This window comes from Coregonus clupeaformis, unplaced genomic scaffold, assembly GCF_020615455.1.
Source record: "Coregonus clupeaformis isolate EN_2021a unplaced genomic scaffold, ASM2061545v1 scaf3148, whole genome shotgun sequence".
Classification (NCBI taxonomy): Eukaryota; Metazoa; Chordata; class Actinopteri; order Salmoniformes; family Salmonidae; genus Coregonus; species Coregonus clupeaformis.
In genome coordinates this window covers 32622-51613 of record NW_025536602.1, presented here as the reverse complement: position 1 = coordinate 51613, position 18992 = coordinate 32622, and the positions used below count along the sequence as shown (strand labels likewise).

Here is an 18992-nt window from a genome sequence, read left to right as displayed (position 1 = left end):
CAAAGCACCCGAACCTGTTTGTATAGATCTCAGCTTGTCAGCTTCATGCAAGTTCACTTAGTGCGGTGGAAGATAAGAAGAATATGACAATGTAGCCTGCAAGTCTTTCTGAAATAACTTTTCAAATCTGTAGTTAGACGACAGATATTGCTATTGGTCTAGCTGTTGAGTTGCCTTTACAATAGGTTATGCTGTCATAATAGTTACAGCCATCATGGTTTCCCGATGGCTGCCAGATTTTCACACTGACATACATAGCAGAAACAGAGTGGTTTGTCAATTAATGAATAGGTGAGTTCACGTTGATATGTCTCACTTGTGGCAGTCAGCTGGCAGGCCATCACAGGCCTCGACTGAATGCTTCCGCCTCGCAGACGATGAAGACAGTACCAGCACAGAGCCTGAGCAGTGTCAGCTGCGCAGGAGACCAAACCAGAGGTCACCCTCCAGGCTCAGGCCAGGCCGAGAGACGATGAGTCAGCTGGGCGCCCAGACCCCCTACAGATGAGAGGAAGACGCTGAGCCTGGTACTTGGCTGCGAGACAGTTACAGTCACGCTCACGGAAGGGCATACCACAGGCCTTTACCCATGGATGGAGAGAGACTCAGGCGCCCAAGGCTCTAAAAAGTAGTCCAGTTGGAACAGAGGTCACGGGGCTCAGGAGAGGCAGGCTGCAGCTGTGGCCGCAGAGAGCTGCCCACGGTGCAGAGAGAGCAGGCTGCCAGCCCAGTCCTCGCCAGCTGGCCCAGAAGCAGCAGCCTGTTGGGCAGGACACAGGGGGTGATATGGTTTCCAGCAGAGGGAAACAGTCAGCCCTGCTGTAATGGAGATTATGGGCATGCCTGTTGAGCCAGCAGAATACAGGCGGTGGTCAGGAGAAGGACAGGCGCCTCGCGCATCAGGATCACTTGCGGAAGAAACCGAACCCCAGCCTCGCCTCGTGCCGACTTCCGGAGACAGTCAGCCGCTGCCTGGGGAGCCTCCCGAACCTCTCGCCCTCACTCACATCTCCCGCATTCATCACCTTCCTTCCATGTCTGCTTCTCCACTGCACTCCAGGACGGGAGTAGGGGGCCGAGGTTGAAACACTCCACCAGGCCTCGACCAGCTTTCGAACAGGGACCAGAGTGGCTCGAAGAGGATGAAAAGGCAGGTCCCCGACCTCGGGCCCGAGGCATCTTCACCGCAGCCTGCCATCGAAGGCCTGTTCACCCAGTTCCCGATTGACGCCAGGCCGCCACCCCCTGCGGCCAGGTCAGGTCACCAGAGAGCAAGTCCGACGAGATCCAGCGATGAGCTCCTGCCGTAGTAATTCCAGCGAGGGCCGAGAGTCATGAACAGGCGAGCCTCTCAGTGGCCGCAGCCATGCCCGGTGGGGATGTTTTCCTCTCAGACGAGACATGGAACCCGAGAAAGGTGGAGCCAGGAGATGGGAGCGCCCCAGTGGCAGGTGGCTCACGCACTCCAGAGCCTCAGAGTCAAGGGAATGGAGAATACCGCAGCCTGGGCCTGTTGGAGATATGAGCTGCTCCTCACCGAATGCTAATTCGCGATAGCGAGTTACGGCAACCAGGGTATACTGACTTGCTTGTCGTCGAGATTGCTTGCCGCCGCCAGCCATTCCTCCAGTCGCCAGTTTCCAAGGCTTCCGCGCCCTGACCACACCTCACCATAGATTTGTTCACGCTCACGTGAGAGTTTTGTCTGAGACTTCCGAGTCGTCGCTCTTCATATCTTGCTGATGAACACGCCAGGCCAGACAGAACTAATGATACACCAAGAAATAATAAACTCCACTGTTTGTGTGCGTGCGTGTTTGTGCAGCTTGTGTGCGTGTATAGAGCCGAGCGCCGCGTGAATAGCCGCAAATGCAGTGTGCCTTATGTATCAGATCTTCACACAGGTAGAAGGTTACTGACGGATGAGGAGTGTCTGATCTCGTCAGCAGAGATGGGAACAGCTCAACAGAAGGCAGAGTGAATGGGGAGACGGAAGAAAGAAGAGAGAGGCAGAGCATACTTTTAGTGAAGGTTCTTCATAATTGATCTGTATGATGAATAGCTTTAGTGAATGCATTCATCACTGCATGATATAAACTGTTTCTCATAACAGGCCGTTATTCAGCGCAACGCAGTTAGATGAGATACATTTGTACTTCTCACAGATAGCAACGCTTCCTTTGTTGTCTGTGAAACTGTCTCAACATATACATTGGAGTACAAAGGAACGGTTTGGGTGCTGCCCATACGATAGCAACTATGTCGTGAACAATGAGCTTGAGATGGGACTGCCTTCTGCGCCAATGACTTCAGTCTTGCTTCGTTGGCCAACAGATAGTGGAGGCTTTGTCAGAGTATTTGAAGAGCCACTGCCTGCCGCGTACAGTGAAAGCCAGATATGGCCTCCTCACATTATCATATTACATTTTGCATATAATAAATTTAGTTGATTGAATATTCCTGATTATGTTTTCTTCATCACAGATTTACCTCACGCGAATTTCTTATCAGCAGATACTTGATTGCGCCTTTCATTGGCCTTGAAAGAAAACAAGTGAAAACATTACATCGCGCTAAAAACATCTGGTGGTCAGAAAGAATTTAAAGCTGCTTTCGATGTTTTTCTTAGAATTTGTTCAGTTTTTCTGAGAATTGGGAGTTTTGCATTAAACTCTGTCAAGGTCACATAGTCGTATTTCAGTATTAATAAAATCCCCATCAACATGTCACTTTACCCAGAGATCTTTTGCACTTATTTAAACCAATTCACTGAGACGTTTGATGTAGCACTTCTCTCGCGTGAAGCAGACAGAGTAGAAAGAATGTTTAAGGTCAGAATACGAGACATTCCAAACAGTTCACAAAATGCTTCAGACCAATGTTGCCTGGTTAACATGAAGGTCGGGTTAAAATAGGCTGTGTCATAGACTTGCCTCGTCAGATAATTCCTCGTATGACCACATGTATAGACTGATTATTTAGTATATCTATTGACACGAAATGAACAATTTCTTTCGTTTAATTAAGCAGCCTAAATATCTTTATACATTGAGTGATAATACTTGAAATTAGTGTTTATTTTATATTTATTTACTCATCTACCCATATAGATCATTTGCTTATTAAAAAAAGAGCACACGCATTAGTGTAGTCTATTTTCAATATATGTAAAGATATTTGGCTGCAAAATATTTCAAAAATCATCTTGAAATAAGATAAGTGCGCAAGAATCGCTTGTGTTTCATGAATGGTCTATTGATATCGGGCTGTTTGATTGGGCGATGCTTATAGTCAGTACGATGTGTTTGCCAGGTACCAGAGTATTCAAGACCATACACAGACAGGAGTGAGATGAATGAGCAGAGCAGAGTGAGAGAACAGGCTCAACAACAGCAGTGAGACAGATTCAATGGCTGGTCGGTAAGGGGACTACCAACAAATACAATTACAGAATGCACAGCCGGAGTGTAGGTTATTTGAGGTAAAAGTACGGTTAAAGGTTTTCTGTGTTTGTTATCACAACCTGGGTATTTCATTTAGCCATTCAGTTAATACCTGTTCTCTCAGGTTCGTGCAGAGCCAAGATCTTCTTCTTCCTCGCCTTCAGTCCGGTCATCAGAAGAATACAGTTTCAGCTACAGAGCTCAGCGGTGTTCACACCAGAGTTTCTTCACGCCCACAATCATGTTAGTATTACCTGCGGACAATTATATCTACAGGCAGCGATAAATATCTCCTTTTGACACAATGCCACAATAATGCCGCACATATTTCTAGTTCAGTAATAAGATGCCGAATATTCTACCATTGTATTCAGATTGCCGCGATGGTGTTTCCAGCTTCATACAAGTCACCCTTCTTCTTCTCAGGGTTTACCGATGCTCACCAACAGCACGCGCCTGAAGCACATCCGAAGACCCGACACTGCACCTGGAGAGGTAACAGCATGCTTACCTGGTCACCTTCACCGTCTGCCTGGCTGGAGATTGTACCGACCCACAGGGCGGGTGCAGAGACATCAACTTGTCATCTGAAACTTCACTCATTTCATTCACAGCAGTTTCATTGTTTCGGTTGGTACATGGAAATATGAAAGTAGTATATTTCAATGATATTGATTTGCCTTGCCTTCAGATCTGAAGGCAAGTAGATTAGCAAGCTTTAACTTTGGTAATGTTCTCAGCCTTTCTTTTGTCTCAGAATCTCAGCTGACCACAACAGTCGATAACACGGAATATCGACTCAGACCAGAACGTTGTCTGCTCAACACCTGATTCAATGCAGCATGCACATTTTTAGTTGCCAGCAGGGAGAATGAAGTCAAACAAAACATAGAGAATGGTATAATTCCTTGTTTTTTGGCGCACCGTTTCAATTGAGACCATAATGCATTCAAATTATGGAAATATGGAATTGAATCTATGCACTGCTTGAAGATATTCAGTACCTTTCTTTTGCCATGGATCTTCTGTCAGGGCCGAGGCAGAATGGCTTGAAACACGTGCCTGGGAACAGTGTACAACATGAGCATGAGCCAGCATCCCGATCTAGTGTCATAAGGTGTGTTCCAACAGATAAAGAACACAATCATAATTCACATTAACATGCAAGTTATAGTTTCTTGCAGTTAGTTCGTGTAAGCCAGTTTCGCCGTGTGAGACTGTCACGTCTTGTTCACTCACAGTTTATAATGAGAAGATAGTGGTCTTCTGCCGCCTGGGAATACCAGGAGTCTAACGAAAGCTTTGTTGGCCTAAACCAGGAATAGCCTTCGAGGATATACATCACTGGGGATGAACGATTTCTTTTCATATGAAGACTTGTAGACTCAGAGACCAGAGAGCTGGTTCCACACTTCATAATCGGTTCACCGTGAAAAATAAAGGGCAAACCTGAAGACATAGTGCCTTGTTAATGTGTGACCGCTCATGTACTGCTGAGTGGGTCATATTGCAATCACGCATTATTTACATTATTTACAGTAAATTCCCACCCCAGTTCTCAATTTCGCTCTCAACCCTAACCCTAATTACATGACGTCATCGGCGGTTCACCATTTGCTACTTCAGCATTACTGCCATTTAGCAGACGCTTTATCATCCAGCTTACTCTCATAACAGGCACTACCTGCTCGCTCCAGTTCCTAACTCACACCAATACACCACATTGAAGAATCAAAGCTGAGTCAGTACCAACCCACAGCACTTCAGGGACGCGATCTTCACACTCAGACTGCACTGCACACAAGCTTCAACCTTTGTTGAAATAACATATCAGTTTAAAATATTGAGCAAAGCAATCAGACAACAGATAAAATTCGAATAGATAAGGGGTCTCAAATTAGTTATAATGGATCAAATGCACATCTTCGAAGCAACAGACAATTAGATAATGTCAAATCATGTTCCCATTGCTCACCAACACAATTATCCGGGAGATAAGTATAGCTTTTATGAGATGATAAGTATATTACAGATAAACAGGATAGTCTAACTGAAGGAGCCTTCAAGACTCAGCAGTTTTACTTACTGCCTAAATACATCACTATATGGGATCAGTTTCTCTATTTCCCTGCATGAGATCATTAGCAGTGATATTGTGTCCAGAATTATTATACTGTTTAGTTAGCAGATCTCAGAACATCCTTCTTTCGTTGCTTAGTTGAAGTCGAAGTTACATTACCTAGCCGCCATATTTAAACAATTTCGACATTTGGTCTCAGTAAAAATTCTGTCTTGTGTCAGTTATCACCACTATTTTAAGAATGCGAATGTCATGCTTTATTTTCATCACATTCAGTAAATCGTAGCAGATATTACTCAATTAGTATTTCAGTAGCATTGACTTAAATTGTTTGATCTTGTCAGTCGCCATGGAATTTGGCCCATTCTTCAGACAGAGCTGGTAATGGGAGTCAGGTTTGTAGTTTTTGCCGCACAATAATTTTCAGTCTACCACAAATCGTCTTCTGTAGGTTGAGGTCAGGGCTTTCAGGATGGCCACTCCAATACCTGATTTCCTTGTTAAACTTAGTTATTTTGCCACACCCTTGGAGGCGTTAGTCATTGTCCATCTGCTTCAACTTCGATTGATGCCCAAGATGCTGCTTCACTATCAACATATTCTTCCTTTCATGATGCCATCTTATTTGTAAAGTGCAATATTTCGCAGTTTACACAGCAGATGTTGCCACTTCGCTTTCACGGTGCCAGTGATGGTAAATGCCGCGCTTGTAGTCTTCCTTTTTCTCCAAATATACGACGGTCATTATGGCCAAACAAACTATTTTTGCGCAATCAGAACAGAGACATTCGCGAAAGTTTGTCCTCACGCAGCCGCAACCGTCCGGCTTTATGCAGTGGTAGTTTGACAGTGGCTTATTGCCGAGCGCCTTCAGGCCATGCCGGCGGTAGACTGCTTCATTGTGATAGCAGATTACTTTGCGTTCGTTTTCCACTATCTTCGTTGCTATTCTTTTGCTGCTGTTCTGTGACATTTTGCATCTTTCGCATCAAAGACGCTCATCTTCAGAGCAGAACGGCGACGGGCCGCGCGTTCCATGGTGTTTATACTGCGTACCATTATTGCTTGCGGCCAGACAACGCGGGTATTTCTCAGCGTTTGAAATTGCTCCTCATGATGAACCAGACTCTGTGAGGTTCACAACCTTTTTTTCGATCTGCCGATTTCTTGATTTTCATACGCCGCTGAGTTTCGAGGCAGGCCTGAAACATCCAGGCACACCTTTCACCTGACTCACCATGTCACATACTTACATTTCTAGTACTTACAGACAATTCTGTCTGTTGTTTTACCTTTTTCTTAGTGAGGCAGATAAAATACCATGTTTCGGTTTCGTGGGAATCAATTGTTTAACCCGGCTTTGCAGTATCATGTTTCCACACCGAGCCAGCGGTGAGTGTCGCAGCGCCCAGCCCATCAGAGCCTCGCTTCATGACGCTGGAATTTTCCGTTGTTGCTGCTAAAGTCAATTTAGTGTATGTAGTCTGATCACTGAATAGATATCAGAATTATATGAATAATTGTTCAACACCAGCTGGAAAATATTGTGTCATGCACAAAGTAAAGATCCCACCGATTCTGCCAACTATAGTTGTCAACACAGTTCTGTGGAGTGGTCGAAAACGAGCTAATGACTTCCAACCCAGTGTGGTTAAAGGTCAATCGTATGTTGTTGTTGTTTCTATATTTAATAATAGCTGAAGGGCTCAAAGATACCACAAATGCTTTTATTCTCCACATAGAATTTCTTTCAAAGCCACAGCTCAGACAGCAAAATAGTCTACAGGCAGTTGCAATGCCAGGTAGTCCTGAGGTGCTCTTAGCCTCAGACAGGTTATCTCTGGATTGTTGGAGTTGAGCTCACAGAAAGTGACTTGTTCAATGCTACTTCCGCACACAGGCACGTACGGGAAAGAATTGCCTGAAGCTTTGCAAATGTACATTTGTTTTTTGAAGAAACTGCTCTCCTTAAATGTAAGACTACATTGTTGCATTCTTAGTATTCGATGATATTTTGATCGTGGTATTACTCGACTTCAATTTCAACATTTTGAATTACATCATTTGCAACACATTACATAATTTGCAATACATAGTACAATTTCAGATACAGGTCTTTCATCAAAATGATAAACCAAATACAATTGGCAACCAAAAGTTTTCTTTGCTGAAAACAGATAGACATGCGCCTTCACAAATGGGAAGCTTCATCCAAAACACATATAGTTGATCAATCGCTGTTCATACTGCTTCACAGTGGCGCCACTGGGGATATAGAGAGGCCACAATAGCCTCTCTCGCCTTAAGGCTCAGGCCAGGCAGTTCTGAGAGAGTGTTGTGCCGAGGTAATCAGACTTCCAGAATGGCGTGGAGCATATGTAAGAGAAAGGATACCGCCTCGTGGCTCCATTTCAGGGGGACTTATCAGGTTTGGGAATTAACTAACTTAAATTCATTCAATAGTCTCAATGACATGAGGCCTGAAAGATGTCAGGTAATCTCAGTTTACAGAGGAATAAGAACCCTGAAGCGACATTCAAGTTTTGATTTAAAAGAAGAAATGATGAATAATAAATATTTACCAAACAAAAGTTTCCCACCCACAGGCATTCAGGTTGTAGCTCCAATCGTAGATAATGTCCAGCTGATACTGGAAATGTGGTTTGAAAAGTGATCGAAAGTTCTCATATCTTAAACTTCATATTGAGAGACATTAAATGCATTATAATGCAGACTTAAAAACATATATAGCCACATTCAGAGCATATATCCACTGTGTTGTATGCCCACTTCAGGCTCATACAGCATAGTCTCCATCTTGGGATCGGGAGACAGTCATGGGGTGGTAAAACCAAAGACAGAGGGTTGAGCGACACGATTATGGTGAAACCACGATTCTCCAGCCTTACCGAGAAAGGAGTTGCCACACAGCAATTTCCGTCTCCGCCTGTGAGTCAGCTTAGACACTGGAGTTCACTGATCAATTGCTTTAGGATGTTACAGATCTGTTGTACTTCTGTCATGACGATTATTATGTATTGTTTGATTCCTGTACCTCTTGTCTTTTGATTATATTGCGTGGATAGTAGAGAGCGTGATGAAATAATTATCATAGGCCACAGTTTGGGCCTGAGTGAATATTTATAGGTTCAAATTTTTTTCCTCAGATTTGACTTAGGATTTACTATTTCATCCTTATTATTCCTCTCTTATTTTAGCACTCGTATTCATTATTTTATTAATATATGTTATGTTTCTGAAGATGTAAAGTCTTGTAGCAGTCATCAGCCCAGTGAGATACAGACCTTCTTGATGACTGTTGTCTGAATCATTTTATCTCCGAACTGTCTCCCAGGCCTGGAGCCCCACCTCACCCTGGCTTCCCATGGCTAACCTCGGTCCACTAGAGCACCCGAACTTGGCCTGGCCTTCGGACCATGTTCGACTCCAAATATTCTTGACGAGTTCACCAACCTCTCTGGCCTCATGCCCAACTCCAATCTCTGGGAGACAGACGCTTACTCATTACAAATATGTTCACAAATTACTTGAATATACCCTCTGTTTTCAAGGTTGTATCACGCACATTCCCAATTTGCTCATGTTCGTTCCATTCCTGCTCACCATTGCCTCGTCCTCTACCACACCTGATTCTCACTAATTGGTTGCTCTCATCTCTAGCTTATCAAACATTTCAAACAAATTTTAATCAGCACTTAGTTACGTTCATTGAGTCTCACAAATTTGTTCCTAGTTCAACACAATTTTAACTTAACACTGTTCCTAGCTCGGCCCAATTAATATTGTCTCTACCCCAATCACTAACTGACCTCAATCACTAACCCTAAGCCAACTGTTCCTAACACACCTAGTCGTCCGGGTGTCCCCAACAAATCTTGCCAATCACTCATACCGAAGTAAACTCCTAAGCACAAATAAAGTGTAATAATGAGTCATGGGTACATCAAGTACAGGAATAATACACAGTAATAAAAGCACTGTAATGTGGGGCAGCAACCGGGGTCAAAGGTTACCTCTGTCAGGCTGATACCAGCCCAGTCCAGATTGCGCGCATGCTTATAATGTTCAGAACATGCGTGCTTCAGGAAAAGATTCATTACATCAGAATAGGAGGGCACTAAAGACTGAGAAACCGGGTATGCAGATGCAGACTCAAGATGTTGAGGTGGGTGGCACCAGCCACTACATCCCTGAATGTTTGGTTGTAGTAATGTCATTGTTTCCATGTTGCACTCTGCTGGATGTTCACAGCTTGTTTGAAGAGGAGATCATACCCATATCCACTTCATTCTGGAGCCAGCTTTCCTGGCTCACCAGGTCTTCACTACAGAACTTCAGGTGGTTGGCACTCAATGGAACGGACAGGGCCGCACACAAGAAAATTCGCTGAAAATGCATTCACAGCAGTTGGTCAAACCATGTCACATATGGTTAGTATTGCAGATATCTATACCATGTCATTGAGGCTAAGATGTCAGCGGGAGTTGAATGTGCTTGTTCAGAATAATGAGAGCGGTAGCGCCTGCTCATGTCGAGAGCTTTGAGTGCCAAATTACTAGTCTTCTACAGAAACTGAAGCCAAAGGCCACGTCAGGCCCAGAAAGAATAAGCAAGGAAAACTGTCGCAATATCGTTCAGCAACACGACACTGGCCTTTTTCGTCATAGTTAGAGTTTCATACGCACCTCCACAGTTTCAAACCAGTGTTGTAGTATGTAATTAAGACCATACTGTATATCCATGTTCAAGATCCCAGATGTTGTGTTTCAGGCTTGTCGCACGAGAGATTCATTTCTGAGGGCAGCCTCACCAGGCGACAGCCACTAGAATACAGAGGAATAAGCTCTGCCACCTCATGAAGAGGTCGCTGTTTCTTCTACTGGCCTGAACACAAGACATCGCGAAGAAAGAAGCCTTGCTCTGAGGCTCAATCATTGAATGAAATAACATGTCTTTATTTACGACGAATTAAAGTCAGTCATTTAGTAATGAACGCAGTCAAGAAAAATCCATTGTCTTTTGGGGTCAACTGCTATGTTGCTTATACAGAGGTTAATTCATCGCCTGTTTTATTTGTCTGTTTACATAATTTCCGGGTCTCTTATCGTCAAGTCAGGCCGGGACTACAGCAATATCCAGAGAGTTCTTTCTTCGCTGTTCGTGAGCTGTTCAACCTGACATGCACTGTTTGATACTTCACAATCCACACATCGCCCGTCAGCTCACGTCACCAGAGAACCATCTGAATGGTGAGGAGGTTCGTTTGAACCTGTGTTTAAGATTCTTTTACCAAAAGTGTTCACGACTCAATGGGAGAAAACCACTGAAATCGAGGTAATTACTCTGACTTGTCTTGTTAGAAAATGCCTAATTGCTCTTCTGCTGCGCAAAGCATTTTCAAATGTTTATTATCGTCCTATCGAACATGACTAAGTTTACCTTTGCTTGTTTAATCATTGGAGAAAAAGTAATGGTTATGACATAAATATGTCATTTAATTGCACTGATTTGTAGGTGTGAGACCTGCAGTAGTTTAGGCAGGTTCCGGTTTAGCGGGCGATCGGTGTTGATCCACTGGTATTGATTCGTAATTTCTATTGTTACCGAGAGGTGTCTTCTGTTCACTCAAACATTGGCCTTTGATACCTTTTCTTGCATACTCTTTCAGCATTTACACACACAATGCTGAAATGCACTGTGTCATGAGCGAGCCATCCCGGAGAAGGTGGCGTTTCTGCGCACAATACCTAGTGAACCTCAAAGAAACTACGGTGAGATAAGCATAAACGACTACAGAGTTTGACGACCTGAAAGATCTGGAAGACCAGACGAGAGTCTCCATCAGAGTTCACAGTGTGGATGAAAGACACCCATCATCACGACATGTTGACTATTCACAGAGGAAGTCTTCTATCAGGAGGTGTGTGTGTCCCTTCCACAGGAGGCATTTCACTGGGAGGACGGCTTGAATGAGCCGGCTGGGAGCGAATAAGGAATGGCATCATCATCAAACACATGTAGTCTTCCAGCATCAAAGATAGCAGTTCAAACAGCGTTAAATTATAAGATTATGTTAGGCTTGATTGTTAAAATAGTCTCATGATCAGTGCAGCACTTCATATACACCTGCAGCAATCGAGTGCTTCCGTTGCGCGACAACGAAAGCGTCGAAGAAGAGCGCATTTTTAGACAGCTGGCAAGTTTCGAGGCGACTAACGCGGGGCGGTCGTCAGATACGCGTCTTCCGGTCAGCGGTTTCGTTACTGCACCGTCACCGTAAGTGTTGTTGTTGCGAAGCGTGAAACGCTTGTGAACAACAACAGACAGCGTCACGGGCGTAGGCTGCTGACAAGCTCAGTAACGGGCCTGCCAGCCGAAGTTGCTGCAGCATCGGTAACATCTGTCTCGAAGCTGCAACACTTGACATGAGCTCCAAATCATTCAGCAACGCGTCAGCACAATAATGCGCCGTCGAGCCATTAAATGGCTTTACAATGGTTACACAAAGTCACACACAGCCGAGCGGCGTAGCTTGCTGCCATTGATTTGGGAGCAGTGAAACGCCGTTTCGAATATGAATCACGCCGTTTGTTTGGCAATAACAAATCTGGGCCTGGCAGATGCTGGTGAGCACGATAATCGCCAACAGAGACAACTGCAAAGGAATAACGGTTCAGAGCCGTTTGGGAAGCAGTTCTTTGTTCCGAAGTGAATGTTAACGCCACAGCATACAATGATTATTTGCGACAATTTTGCGCTCGGTCTGTGGCAACAGTTTGGGAGAAGCTGCCTCACATTTATACCCTTACGTGACAAGCTTAGTTCACATGAATGGTTTGTCACTGCGTGGAAGAGCCTTGACTGACAGCACAGAGCCAATCATGACTTCACCATGGGTTGAGGACGATGCCAGCTAGCAAAGGTTTGAACACTCCCTCTTAGCTGCTTTATGACCGGTTGCGGGGCCCTTTTTCCATGCCATGCAAAGGCTAGGGAGAGGGCTTCTGTGAAACAGCGAGTCTTTCAAGCATCTCCAACATCCAAAGTGATAACGAAACAACATTCATATCATAGAATGGGATTTAGTCAGCGGCTTATTTCAAAGAATAACATGTCAGTCATTACGCACAGGATGTCATTAAAGACGTGAACAAAATTTAAAAATGACCTTCCCAGTTATGGAGGTTTACCAATTGTTTCATAAAAATGCACGATTGCGATAATAACACTTTTGGTGAAGATAAATGACTTTAGTCGATGAGATGATTGTTTACACACTTGTTCTGTCAAAAATACGCCCAGATGAACACAAACATGATGAAACGCCCTTTTACCGCTTATAAAACCAGACGAAATAAACTTGCTGGCATCAGCAGACGAGCGTGAGCCAAACGTTACAAAATTGTGCTCTTAAACTACAACCTACGCGACTCAGACGAGCGAAGAAAGCGCCGATACAGCAAATGGCCGAATCATCATGCGAAGCCGAAGCCACACGGCTTAAAACAATAAATTTACAGATCAAAGGACAGAAGCGTTATTGAATATGGTAATGGTGAAATCCCCTGAAATTGGCCTTCATACAAGGTGAAGAAGAGACAACATTGTATCATCTCAGTTCAGGCCGGCATATAAGTCGTCTAGAGAACCCTCTACCAAAGACAACATGATCTAGATGGGAATACTCAGATGTACCAAAGGTTGTCTGGAGAGGCATTGTCCTTCCCAACCTTGCAGTCTTTAGTGAAAAAGTTCTCTAGACGACTACATATGCCAGCTACAGACTGAGATGACTGTGCTCAGTGTGTTGTCTTCTTCTTCACCTTGTGTAGAGGTTGATAGTTTCAGAGTTTCACTATTTTGCCATATTCAGCTTGCGCCGCATGTCTGCTGGTCTGCAGAGTTTAACCATTTTAAGCCGTGTAGCTTCAGCTTCACGCTTCCTGGTCTGGTAGAAATTCGAACCATTTGCAAACATCCGGGCTTATACCAAAATCTGTCTTGGTCTTCCTTTGCTAATGGAGTTGCCAGAAGCTTTAAATAATTTTGTAACGTTTAGCTCACACTTCACGTCTGCTGGTCTGTAGAGTTTATTTCAGTCACGAGGGGTTTTATACTTGAGTAAGCAAGGGGCAAGGTTTCATCATGTAGAGCTCATTCAAGGCCAAGGCTGACAGAACAAACTGAATATGGAAACAATCATCTCATCTAGAATGCTAAAATCACATTTATCTTCACAAAAGTGTTATTATACTTAATCATTCGTTTTATAAAAACAATTAGATGCAAAACTCAACTGGGAAGTAGATACTCCCAAGAGACACAGTTATTTTGTTCCACCTATTTAATGACATCACAAACATAAAGTAACGAATTTTGACATGATTGCTTCTTAAGTCGCCACTGGACCATTTCCTTTACATTCCCATGGAAGTACGAATATTGTTTCAATATCCACTTTTGATGTTAAGGAGTTCCTGAAGTGGAAGATTCCTTTTGTTTCACAGGGAAATTCCTCTCCCAATACTGCATGGCATGGAAAAGGAATTTACAACCAGTCATAAAAACTGGCCCCCTAGGAGAGGGGGTGTTCAAACTTTGCCTAGCTGGTATCTTTGGATCCTCAACCCATGAGGGCAAGTCATGACAACTCCTAAAGGTGTTTGATGGAGTTGAGGTTTCAGGGCTCTGTGCAGGCCAGTCAGTTCTTTCCCACACTCCGAAATTGACAAACCATTTCTGCATGGACTCTGCTTGTGCATGGGGCATTGTCATGCATGAAAACAGGAGGGCCTTCTCCAAACTGTTGCCACAAAGTTCGAAGCACAAAATTGTCGGGTTGTATGCTGTAGCGCTAACATTTCCCTTCACTGGAACTAAGGGGCCAGCCCAAACAGCCCTAGACCATTATTCCTTTACAGCTGGCAATTTATGCATTCGGGGCAGGTATCGCTCTTCCCCTGGCATCTGCCAAACCCAGACTTGTCCGCGGCCTGCCAGGCGGGGAGCATGTGATTCATAATTCCAGAGAACGCGTTTCCACTGCTCCAGAGTCCAATGGCAGCAAGCTTTACACCACTCCAGCCGACGCTTGTACTGCGCATGGTGATCTTAGGCTTGTGTGGGTGGCTGCTCGGCCATGGAAACCCATTTAATGAAGCTCCCGAACGAACAGTTATTGTGCTTTGACGCTGCGCCCAGAGGTAGTTTGAACTCGGTGCAAGTGTTGCAACTGAGGACAGATGTATTTTTAACGTGCTACGCGCTCAGCAATTATGAACCCAAGGGCCCGCTTCTGGAGCTTGTGTAGCCTACCACTTCATGGGGCTGATCTGTTGTTGTTCCTAGGACGTTTCCACTTTAAAAAACCAACACTTACAGTTGGACCGGGGCAGCTCTAGCAGGGCAGAAATTTGACGCATCTAACTTGTTGGAAAGTGACGAATCCTATGACGGTGCCACGCTGAAAGTCACTGAGCCTTCAGGCCTTTCTTACTGCCAACAATGTTTGTCTAAGGCGATTGCATGGCTGTGTGCTTGATTTTATACACCCGTCAGCACCGGGTGCTAAGGAAATAGCTGAATCAACTCATTTGAAGGCTGTCCACATACTTTTATATATATAGGTGGATATACATGAAAGATATACACTGATCATGAGGCTAATTTTGTATGTAAAATAACTATAATCTTTATACTTGTATTGGGTTTGTTTAGACACTTGTACGCATTTGGTGAGTACTTATGTGTTTGATGTATTTGATACCATTCCACTTATTCCGCTCTCCAGCCATTACGCACAAGCCCGGTCCTCCCCAACTTAAGGTGCTACCAACCTCCTGTGGAGGACACGCACACGCCTGTCCGAAGACTTCCCCATTCACAGTGAAGGTAAGGTCCAGCATGTCAGTGATGTCATTGTTTTCATCCACTGCAGACTCTGATGGAACTCCTCGTTCAGGTATTCCAGATCACTCAGGTCAGTGGCTCTGCACAGGTAAACATACTTATCTCCACACATGAACTGCTTTGGGGTTCACTAGGTATTAATGCACAAAGCAACCCACTACCTTAAAGTCAATCAAGGGGAGTAACCCACTCACTAGCCTGAGGTGCATTTCCTTTGTGTAATTGTAAAGAATGCGGTGCACAGAGAAATTGTACAGAAGAATTGTAAAGGCTAATGTCGTACAGACAGATAGAGACACTCACAGTCTGAGGAGAGCCTTCAGTAGAAGGGCCGCGTGAAGAAGAAAGTATCCAGAAGACACTGGTGCATCAACACCAGTCCCGAAAATACGCCCACTAAACCGAACCTGCACACAAACACACACAGACAGGTCTCACACAAAACTACAAATCCAATGCAATTAAAGTGGAGACATGACACGAGATTTCCAAGGAAAACCTCCATTACTTTTTTTTCTCCAATAGTTAAACAAACAAGAATAAGCCCAGGGTCATGTTCATTAGACAATGTAAAACATTTGAAAATGCTTTGCAAACGGAAAACAATTAAGAGCATTTCTAATAAGACAAGTCAAGGTAGTACCTCCCTTTTCAGCTGGGTTATCTTCCCATTGGGGTCTAATGAACACAATTCCCAGTGTTTCATGAGTTTAAAGGAATCTTGAAACACAGGACAAGCAGATGCCCTCCTCACCATTCCAGATGGTTCCCTACTTGCCAAGCGGACATTGGGGCTGATCTGGACGGTGTATGTGTCGCTGGCTGAGTACTCAAACAGGCCATAGTAGGGGCTGGAACAGCTCCTGGAGACAGCAGGAAGAAGAACTCTCTGGATGGCCCATCAGTAGACCAGCCTGACGAAGCGTGGGAAAAGAAGAGACCAGAGTTATGTAAGAAGCAGACAACTAAAACAAACATTCGCTAACCCTTCTATCGCCCAAAAACTAGCAGTCTGCTTTTTTTAAAAGACAATCGCTTTTTTTTTTTTTTCTTGACACGTCTCATTACTACTTCAAGTAATGACTTTAATTCGCTAATGGAAAGACATGTTATTTCATTTAATGGTTGAACCAAGGATCAAAGGCCCTCTTTGTTGTAATGTCTGTAGTTCAGCTCAATGAAGAAGCTTTTTATTGCGTACTTCTCCTCTCCTATGAAGGTGATGTAGAGCTTATTCCTCTGTGGTTCCTGCGTGGTAGAGCCATCACCTGCTTAAAGCGGTACCTCCAAGCCAGTGGCCTCTCCGACACTAAGCCTGAAACACAACAACATCATAGGATGCTAACAACACAGACATGGATATATAGTAAGGTTTAAAAGACTTGCATATCACAACACTACCGCTTTCTTGGAAACAGTAGGTTTGTATAGAGCCCTAACTGTATTTGAAAAAGGTGTGAGTAATCATGTTGCTGGACATTTTTGACAGTTTTCCATTTGATCTTTCCTGGGCCCTGGCCGTAGCCTTTAGCCTCCAGTTTCCTGGGTAGAAGTTATGCGTGAGTTTGGCCTCAAAGCCTCTCCGGAAAGGGGCAGGCGCTCTCGCTCTCGAGCACATTCCTGGTGGGACAAGCACATTCAACTCCATGACATGCTGTCCTCCAATGACATGAGACATGGATATTCACAAAAAACTATACGGACATGGTTTTTGACCACACCCTGTGAATACATTTTCAACCCAATTTTCTTGTGTGTACATTTTCAACCCACCACGGGCTCGCTTTCCATTATGCCAACCCACCTGGAGAGTTCTGTGGTGAAGAACCCCGGTAACAGCAGGGAGAGAGCTGGGGAAGCCAGGATGGAAGGAGGGCGTGAATATAAGACATGATCTCCTCTTCAAACAAGCTGTAGGGACATCCAACAAGTCACAAACATGGGAAATAAATGACAGTACTACAAATGAAACATTCAGGGGGTAATTAACAGTCCACCTACTCAACGGTATCACCAGGTTGCATCACATGCCATTTAATCCAGTAGCCTTTGGGTGCCCTCTGTTCTGATGTAGTGGATCTTTTCCCTGAAAGCACACATGACACAGACATATATAAACATACACTATAATCTGGACTAGACTGGGTATGTTTTATCAAACCTGAGCAGAATATAATAACTTTATTTGACTTACACGCTTTATAATACAGTGCTTTTATTACTGTGTAATTATTCCTTAACTTACAGTGTACCACATGACTCATTATTACACTTTATTTACACAATGTACTAGGGTTACCAGGCTATGGTTAGGTTTTGCTGAGCTAGATTAGGTTAGGTTTGCGAAGTGGGGTTGGGGTGTTAGGTTTTTAAGTTGAAGCTAGGTTAGTGTTTTTGTTGCAGTTCGGCTTAGTGTTAGGGTTAAGGCTGAAGCTGGGGTTAGTATTAGGTTAAGAAGCTGAGGCTAGGGTTAGTGTTAGGTTAAGGCTGAGGATGGGGCTAGGGTTAAGTTTACCCGGGATGTGGGACATGAACTAGGGATTAACGTTGTGGTTGAGGGTAGGCTTAACCGGGAAGTAGACACTGGGCTAGGGTTAGGGCCGTAGGTTGGAGGCTATAAAGGCTGAACCGAGGATGCACATGAAGCTAGGGTTATGGTTAGGGTTGGGGTTGTGGTTGGAGGCTAGGGTTAGGTTGAACATGAGGCTAGGGTTAGGTTGTGCGTGATTTTAACATAAGAAAATAGGGGAGTATATATTCAAAATAATTTGTAGACAAAATATTTGTAATAGTTGTAGGTAAAAGCATCTGAATCTCCCTAGAGGTTAGGGTTAGCAAGGGAAACCAAGGAGGTTTAGGAGGACTCAGGCCTCAGAATGTTTAAGGGTCGGGTATGAGTGCCGAGAGAGGTTAAGGTAAGACTCAGGTCTCTGGAGTGGTTCGGGGTATAGGCATAGGAGCCAGAGGGGGTTAGGGGTTAGGGCTCAGGCCTCGGGGGTGATTCGGGTTAGAAGAAGTTCCAGACAACAGTCCTTTCAAAAGGAAAGGTCTATATACTAGGCTGCTGATAGCTAGCAAGATCTTTACATGTATATTTAGAGACACACCAACATATATTAAATAAGAATAATGAATCTGAAGTGCTTTCAACTAGAGGGAATATAAGGGATGGGAAATAAGTGCAAATCCTAAGTCGGATCCCCAAAAGAGGGAGAAAAAATTTAATTCCTATCAATACTCACTCAAATTTAAACTAAAATAAGCCTATGGATGAATTATTTCCATCACACAATCTCTTACCAAATCCACACAAAAGTAATCAAAGATAAAGAGAATTCTACTGGAATCCAAACAAACATAATAATCATCATGACAAGTACAATAGATCTGTAGCTTTATCCAAAACCAATTCAGAAATCCCAGAGAGAGAGACTCCAAGTATCCAAAGCAGCCAAAGATGGAGACAAAATTACTGTAGTGGCTTTACTATTTCTGAGCAAGGCCTAGAGGATCAATGGTTCCACTGTTCTAATCCATTG

At 44.0% G+C, this 18992-nt stretch overlaps 1 pseudogene; it reads right to left on the bottom strand.

Moving 5' to 3' along the window:
* Nucleotides 1-621: 621 nt before the first annotated feature.
* LOC123489666 overlaps nt 622-18992 on the bottom strand; it is a 49246-nt pseudogene continuing 30875 nt past the window's right edge.